At 40.8% G+C, this 8,273-nt stretch overlaps 1 long non-coding RNA gene across 1 annotated transcript; it reads left to right on the top strand.

Annotated features, from left to right (window-relative positions):
* The first annotated feature begins 1,875 nt into the window (after positions 1 to 1,875).
* LOC132887408 (uncharacterized) lies at positions 1,876 to 7,346 on the top strand. The gene is made up of 3 exons (XR_009654823.1): positions 1,876 to 1,907; positions 4,773 to 4,884; positions 7,066 to 7,346. It is a non-coding gene; the product is annotated as an uncharacterized LOC132887408 (long non-coding RNA).
* Positions 7,347 to 8,273: the final 927 nt, after the last annotated feature.

Here is an 8,273-nt window from a genome sequence, read left to right as displayed (position 1 = left end):
GTTTAGATAATGTAGCTCCTCTTCAAAGGAAAATGGTCAGACACAAAAAATTAGCACCCTGGTATAATGATGACACTTGCACTTTAACACAGACCACTCGAAAATTGGAACGGAAATGGCATCAAACAAAATTGGTAGTGTTCAAATTAGCATGGAAGGAGAGCTTCCTGAAGTACAGAAAAGCTCTTAGTGCTGCTAGATCAACATATCTCTCCTCCCTAATAGAAGATAAAAAAAATAATCCTAGATTCCTATTTAATACTGTCGCAAAAAAATTTACTAGGAATAAGTCCACTATAGACACATGCACACCTGCAGTATGTCTTAGCAATGATTTCATTAATTTTTTTAATGACAAAATTGAGAATATTCAACAAAAATTCAAACTAATAATTTAAGGTCAGACAATGTAAGTGACCCTGTAGTTAACAATATAACTGTATCAGATCAGCAATTAGAATGTTTTACTCCCCTTAAAAAAATTGAATTACTTTCATTAATCTCATCATCAAAAGCCTCAACTTGTGTCCTAGATCCCTTACCTACACATCTATTCAAACAGATAATACCTGAAGTAATTGAACTGCTTCTAAAAATAATAAATTCTTCTCTTAGGATTGGCTATGTACTCAAATCCTTTAAACTAGCAGTTATCAAACCCCTGATTTAAAAATCCTGACCTTGATCCCTGTCAGCTGTCCAATTATCGGCCAATATCAAACCTCCCCTTTATCTCCAAGATCCTTGAAAAAGCTGTGGCACAGCAGTTATGCTTATATTTACATAGGCCCTGCAAACACGTACAGTTGGGGCCCGCATGGGTCTCATCTGGGCTAGTTGGGCTTCGGGTGGGCATGGGCTTCGAGTGGGCTTTGTTGCTGGGCCCCACATGGGCAATGGGTGAGCATTGAATGGGCTAAATTAACATGGGCAATAGGTGGGCTTTGTTGTTGGGCCCCACATGGGCAGTTGGTGGGCATTAAATGGGCTATTTAGCATGGGCAATAAGTGGGCTTTGTTGTTGGAGCCCATATGGGCAATGGGTGGGCATTGAATGGGCTAAATTAACATGGGCAATAGGTGGGCTTTGTTGTTGTGCCCCACATGGGCAGTTGGTGGGCATTAAATGGGCTATTTAGCATGGGCAATAAGTGGGCTTTGTTGTTGGAGCCCATATGGGCAATGGGTGGGCATTGAATGGGCTAAATTAACATGGGCAATAGGTGGGCTTTGTTGTTGGGCCCCACATAGGCAGTTGGTGGGCATTAAATGGGCTATTTAGCATGGGCAATAAGTGGGCTTTGTTGTTGGAGCCCATATGGCCAATGGGTGGGCATAGAATGGGCTAAATTAACATGGGCAATAGGTGGGCTTTGTTGTTGGGCCCCACATGGGCAGTTGGTGGGCATTAAATGGGCTATTTAGCATGGGCAATAAGTGGGCTTTGTTGTTGGAGCCCATATGGGCAATGGGTGGGCATTGAATGGGCTAAATTAAGCATGGGCAGTAAGTGGGCTCCAGCAAGGCTCCATTTCAATTCAATTCAAAAACACAAGAATTTTACTCCCACACCTCTAAGATGCCATAACATAATATAAACAATACAATGTTAATTACAATTGAAAATAAAATTTCTCAATTTTAGAGCATAAAAGATAAAGTTTGCTACAACCTAAAGCACACATATTCCGAGCACAACAAAGTTTGCAATAACTGAAAAGAAAGCAGGCATATTCCAGTGCAACTCCTGCAGGATAACAAAACCAAGAAGCAATGCAAACTGGGAAATCTCCACCCCCTGTGAAATGGATACATTTCGCGCAGTTTCTGCTGCTTGCTGACTGGCTTTTGTCTCTGCTGCCTGTGAAGAGAAGGGTGCACGCACGAGTTGGATCACTTAACAAAAGGTTGGTAAAATCTTTCTGCATGATACGAGTGTATTTTGGCAATAACTATGCTATTTCTGCAACTATGTTTTCACTGCATCATGTTAACCAAAAGGACAGGAACTAACTGGCTTTAAGTTAATGTAAATGAATGAGGTGCTGTCGTTAGCTAACTTTGGTAAAGCCTGGTGAAACTTTGGATATTGATTCCGATCTTTAAGTCAGTATCAAGCTATTTTCGTGGTTACTATCTTCAGTAAGGAAGATAAGCTGTGAAATTCGTGAAGGTCAGCGATATTTTCAAGGCTAGATGATCGGGGCTCCCATTAGCAATGCTTGTACTGATTCTCCACTTTTACAATATGGCCGACCTCAAAGACCCTTTTCACGTGACGTCACGACAAACACGGCCGCCATTTTGGACATGTACTACCAGTAGTTTACCACAGCCAGCATTGAGGAACGGCAGCAAAGAAAGTGTTTATTTTCAGCAAGACTTCCATCATGCCACTATATTGTTGTGCACCTGGATGTAGTAACCATCAACAAACAAGGCAAGGGTTATCATTTTATCGGATCCCGGTAGATGCTGACCGACGGAGAAGATGGATAGCGGCATACCAACGCTTGTGCAGTGACCACTTTGTTGGAGGTAAGACGAATAAAATTAGCCAGAAAAGGCATTACATTGCTGTTAACATTCTGTGGCGGCGAGTGTGTAACCAAATAGGCTAAAATAACCCATTGTAACCTCTTTGTTCTTCTGTAGTAGCTATTAGCTAACGACATTAGCTAGTGTTGTGTTCCTTTGCTGTTGGTAGACTGTAGGACAGATCAGAGGCAGTGTCCTACAAACAGCGCTTAATTTGAGGGGGAGCAAGCTGGAGCGCGCTCCGGAACCTCGGGCGTTGGCTCCGGCAGCTATTTACACTGGATCCGGTGATCTGACACCTCTTTTGACTATGTAACAACAAAAAAAAAAATTAAATAAAAAAAATGCAAGTTTATTTAGTGTTAATGTCTGATTTTGATATCTGTCTTGTTGGTGATTTCTCTCATGAAACGACATCCACAAAATATCTGCAGATGAACTTAATTTGCAGTGTTATTACAAAACATGCCCAGAAGCGCAGCGCCGCGCCCCCCTCCCCCCCTTTTTTTCCGCACCGGAGCCGCTCATCCTCTGCGCTCCGGGACCTCCCACTTTACAAATTAAGCACTGCCTACAAATAAGTGTTCAAAATAAGAGGAACATGTATTTGTCTCTTAAATCCAGGCCGTTCCCTGTAATCTGTAACAACGGTTGGAGAAAGTAATGGCAAATAGTGAGTGCACAAACCATAGAAGGTAAACTGTACACAGCGCCAGGGCAGTGTGATGGTATGTCTACTTTTAGATTGTGTTAGCTTATCAATGAACACACTCGTCACTCGACGAGTTTCACGTCTTTACGACGGATACTTAAATGTGTGTTAGGTATTATTGTTGCAGTCTAAGCAGTCATTGTAGCAGCTAGATGAGCGAGAACCGAAAGGGTCTGTGCCATAAACCGTTATTTCTGTACGGTGTTGCTAATGTGTCGTTACTGTTGTTATTTCTCCCTCTGCTCGCCCTGTAAATGCCCTACGTCGCTGGATAGCGAAGGTGTTTTCTGCATCTCGCTCCTTTTTCTTGTATGTTCTCCGTTTGTCGCCTAGTCTTCACCAACGACCTTGACTGACTGACTGACTGACTGAGCGCGGGAACATGAATAGCATACTCGACGCACATTGGACACATGAACATAATTCGCCTTTGGCTAAGTCCCGCCCCCTTGGGTTACAGTTGCAAGAATTTGCGCTGTCAAAAACTGTAGACCTCTGTCGGACCTTTTTTTGCGCTGTGATTGGTCAATCAACATTCTAGTGTGGGCCTTAGCCAAAGGTGAATTAACAGGCAGTCTTTCCAACACTGAGCATATATTTTCAGGGAAAAAAAAATTAACAGAATTGTCAACAGTTACTTAAACCTTCATTGCTTAGTCTCTGAAGCAGGTAGTTAGATGTATTTTATTAAAAGATATGATAGAAATCTTGTCATCACTGTAGAATAGATGCATAAATTAAATACATTGTTGGGGCCTTTAAATGGAGACATTACAATGGCATAATAAAGATGATTGTCATGTCCTAGATAGTTGTCATATTTTGGGCAGTGGGGTTTTCATTAAAGCCCAAAACTTTATGAACTCAAAAAAATATTCTTAACAATGTATAACCACATCCAGTGGTATAGTTATTAAGATACTAATCCTACACTATCAATGACTTCTTAGTTTTATTAGATTCTGAATTACTGCTGGTTTGACCAATCTATAAACTGATCAAGGGGAGTTGCTCTACAGTTTGATACAAAAAAAAATCAATAGTGTTAAAAAGCATGCAAGAACTCATTTTCCATCTTAAAGGTGCTGTGTGTAATATCTTTAGTAGTTTGTTTCCAGAATTCATGCTGCCCATTCACAAATGTTACCTTTTTCACAAATACTTACCATCACCATCAAATTCTATGTAGTCATTATGACTGGGAAAATTGTACTTTTCGTACATGAAAAATGGGATCTTCTCCATGTGTGCCATTTTGGATTTCCAGAAATGGGAATTTTTAGCAGGAAAACTTACTGTATTTTGGTCATACTAGCAAATATTAAGTAAGTATATAAGTAAGTATAATAATTATATAAGTAAATATTCATGGCATCACATTTTCAATGAACAGAGTAGTTGCAATACCTACTTTGGCCACAATGTTACACACTGCACCTTTTAAAATGTTATCTGAATGAAAGTAATTGCCTGATTTATGCCTGATAATTGCCTGATTTACTGATTTATCTGTCTCCCACAGCAACATATGAAAGTGCACATGCAAAATTATTGCAAGAGGAACGTAGACATACTGACGTAAGTACAGAGCCTGAGTGTTCGGACAGTATGGGCCGGGGGAAGCGAAAAAAGCGGTGAGTCTATTTGAATTTTATATATATAATATGGTATATACACAGTGTTTACTGTATATTAACTAAGTCGGCGTGTCGTCACTGTCGCGTTGCCAAAGTACTGCTACAGTGCCTATACAAAGTCTACACACCCCTGTTCAAATGTCAAGTTTTTGTGATGTAAAAAAATAACAAAGACAAATAATTTCACCTTTTTCACATTTAATAAAAATGATAACATGTACAATGCAATTGAGAAACAAACTCCAAACTTTAAATGGAAAATATAGAAAATAAAAAACTTGAATTAATATGGTTGCATAAATATGCACAGCCTTATACTAATGCATTGTCTTAACATCGTTGGCTTTTATTACAGCACTCAGACTTTTTGACATGGTGTCTATCAGCATAGCACATCTTGATGTGGCAATATTAGCCCACTGTTCTTTGCAAAGGTACTCCAAATCTAACACATCGCAAGTGCATGCCCTGTGCACAGTCCTCTTCACATTACCTGACAGATGTTCAATGGGATTCAGGTCTGAACTCTGTCTGGGCCATTCCAAAACCTCAATCTTATTGTGGTGAGGCCATTCTTTTGTTGATTTTAGGTGTGTGTTCGTGTGTAATTGTTGTTCTGAAAGGTTAAGTTCTTCTTCATCTTCAACATTATAACAGGGAGACGAAGGTTTTGTGCCACTACCACTGCCAATGTGGAGCTGTCCATAATTCCCTCCTCCCTGACTAAGGTCCCAGTTCCAGCTAAAGAAAAACAGTCACAAAGCATGATGTTTCCACCACCATGCTTCACTCTAGGCATGGGGTTATTTGGGTGATGTACAGTGTTGTTTTTGCACCAAACATACCTTTTGAAATTATGTCCAAAATGTTCAACCTTGGTTTCATCAGACCATAGCACATTTTCCCATATGCTTTTGGGACATTAAAGATGTCTTTTTGCAAAATGTACTCCACCAAGGGTGAACATTTTGGATATAATTCCAAAAGAATATTTGGCCAAAACACCACCCAAATAACACCATACCTACAGTGAAGTATGGTAGTGGCAGCATCATGCTTTTGTACTGTTTTATTCAGCTGGAACTGGGGCCTTAGTCAGGGAGGAGAGAATTATGAACAGGTCCAAATTACAGTCAGTATTGCCGCAAAACCTTCGGCCCTGTTAGAAAGTTGAATATGAAGAAAAACTTAATCCTTCAGACGACAAGTACCCTACACACATTCCTAAATCAACAAAATAATAGGTTTCACCAGAATGAAATTGAAGTTTTGGAATGGCCCAGCCAGAGTTCAGACCTAGATCCCATCAACCCATCAGATTTGGAGTACTTTTGCCAAAAGAAATTGACAAATTTTGCCAAATCAACATGTGCCATGCCGATAGACTCCTACCCAAAAAGTCTGAGTGCTGTAATAAAAGCCAAAGGTGCTAAAACAATGTATTAGTTTGACAGTGTGCATGTTTATGCAACCATGTTTATTTAAGTTTTTTATTTTCTACATTTTTCCTTTAAAGCTTTGCGTTTGCTTTTCAATTGCATTGTACAGGTAATAATTTATAGTAAAGATGGAACAAGTTGTGAAATTATTTGTCATTCTGTCATTTTTTTTTTTACATAACAAAAACCTGGCATTTCAACAGGAGTGTGTAGACTTTCAATATCCACTGTATATTGAAATTGGGGAGATATTTACATTAAGGCCCTATGGGAGGAACATGATGATTAATTTAGCTTAATGTCATCAAACAGTTCGCAAATTGTAATATTGCTGCCTCCCAAAACATGAGTAGTATGTAGTATTGCTGCCTCCCGCCAATGGGGACATAAACGGCACATGCAGTGATTTTTCAATGCCAATCAAGTCCTAATTTTTGTAGATGTCACTTCTTACCATGTCCCAATAACTTACCTTCATGTTCATTCATTACCACTTCACATAATTTAACATAACACTATTCAAATTGCTTTCAAATAAGACACCTAACCTACGATTCTCCTGTGGTTCCCCCAAATGAGTATGGTGGGCGCCTGATTTTGGTGCAAACATGAGAAATGCCCAGATGCCTGACTTAGTGAATTCCTTTATAAATATAAGCTAATGCTTTAGTTGAAGTAGTTACAGTTTAACTGAAATGCTCTAACTTATTGATTGTGCTTGATTATAATATATGTTTAGGCCAGTTGTCATGTCCAGCGAAGATGAGGAGAATGATGACATCCATCCTCTTCCTCCTCCACCCGGGGCTCTGCGAATGCCTCCACCTCTTCCTCATCCACCTGGGGCTCTGCGAACGCCTCCACCTCTTCCTCCTCCACCCGGGGCTCTGCGAAAGCCTCCACCTCTTCCTCCTCCACCCGGGGCTCTGCGAACGCCTCCACCTCTTCCTCCTCCACCCGGGGCTCTGCGAACGCCTCCACCTCTTCCTCCTCCACCCGGGGCTCTGCGAACGCCTCCACCTCTTCAGCGTGCACCCAGGGCTCTGCGAACGCCTGCAGAGACGCCTGCAGCTGCCGAGTCTTTCATCCCAAGACAAAATATTCGGGATGGCATGTTTCGGCGTATTTTGAGACTACTGGAGGACCTGAAAGACACTCAAGTGGAACATGGGAGAATTCTCCAGGCCCTCGTGCAAAATCGTCAAAACATGCCTGACCTAATTCGCACCACTCCTGAAGGTTTCCCCCTAAAGACAATTACTGATCTAATGTCCATGGAGGAGAAACTGCAAGACCCCACCTTCATGGCAGAACTGGTATGTATTTTAAATGTACTGTATGTGAACTGAATCTATCTGTTGCTTCCTGTAGCCTATGAACGGCTGTTATTTAACATGCAAAAGCCCAATTGTTTTAAAAATGGCTACACCAATAGCATACTGCAGCTTACATTCATATGACATGAACTTTATCCACACGGCTTTCCCTGTCCATAATAACCATGTAGCGACTGCAGAAAACTTTTAAGGAAGTTGCAGGACATACGTAAAGTGGCTGTGGCTACTGCCAGTGGTGGTGGAGCAACTGGGTTTGTGAGACTCACACAAGCGCGAGGGGAGGGGTTCGGGGGGGGGGGACGAATCAGGCACTATATGCGCAGCGCAAACCTGGAAAACTGAGGTTAAATACGTTTTATATTTTTTATTTTTTCTTCGAGGAAAGTTTACTTATGGTGATGTAAAAAAAAGTGTTAACATATTACACTTTGGCCTAGATCAGGCCTATTCAATTGGCGGCCCACTTCAAAAATTTAACAGCATTCGCGAGTCTCCAGAACAAACATACATTTTAAACTCTCGCTTACACTAGTTAGTTTGCCTCCCTCTCTAATTTCCAATCCGTTTTACATTCTTAATATGCTTATTTGCATTCTTAAACAAATCTTTT

This window comes from Neoarius graeffei, chromosome 6 (assembly GCF_027579695.1).
Source record: "Neoarius graeffei isolate fNeoGra1 chromosome 6, fNeoGra1.pri, whole genome shotgun sequence".
NCBI lineage: Eukaryota > Metazoa > Chordata > Actinopteri > Siluriformes > Ariidae > Neoarius > Neoarius graeffei.
This window is presented reverse-complemented; position numbering and strand designations above follow the sequence as displayed.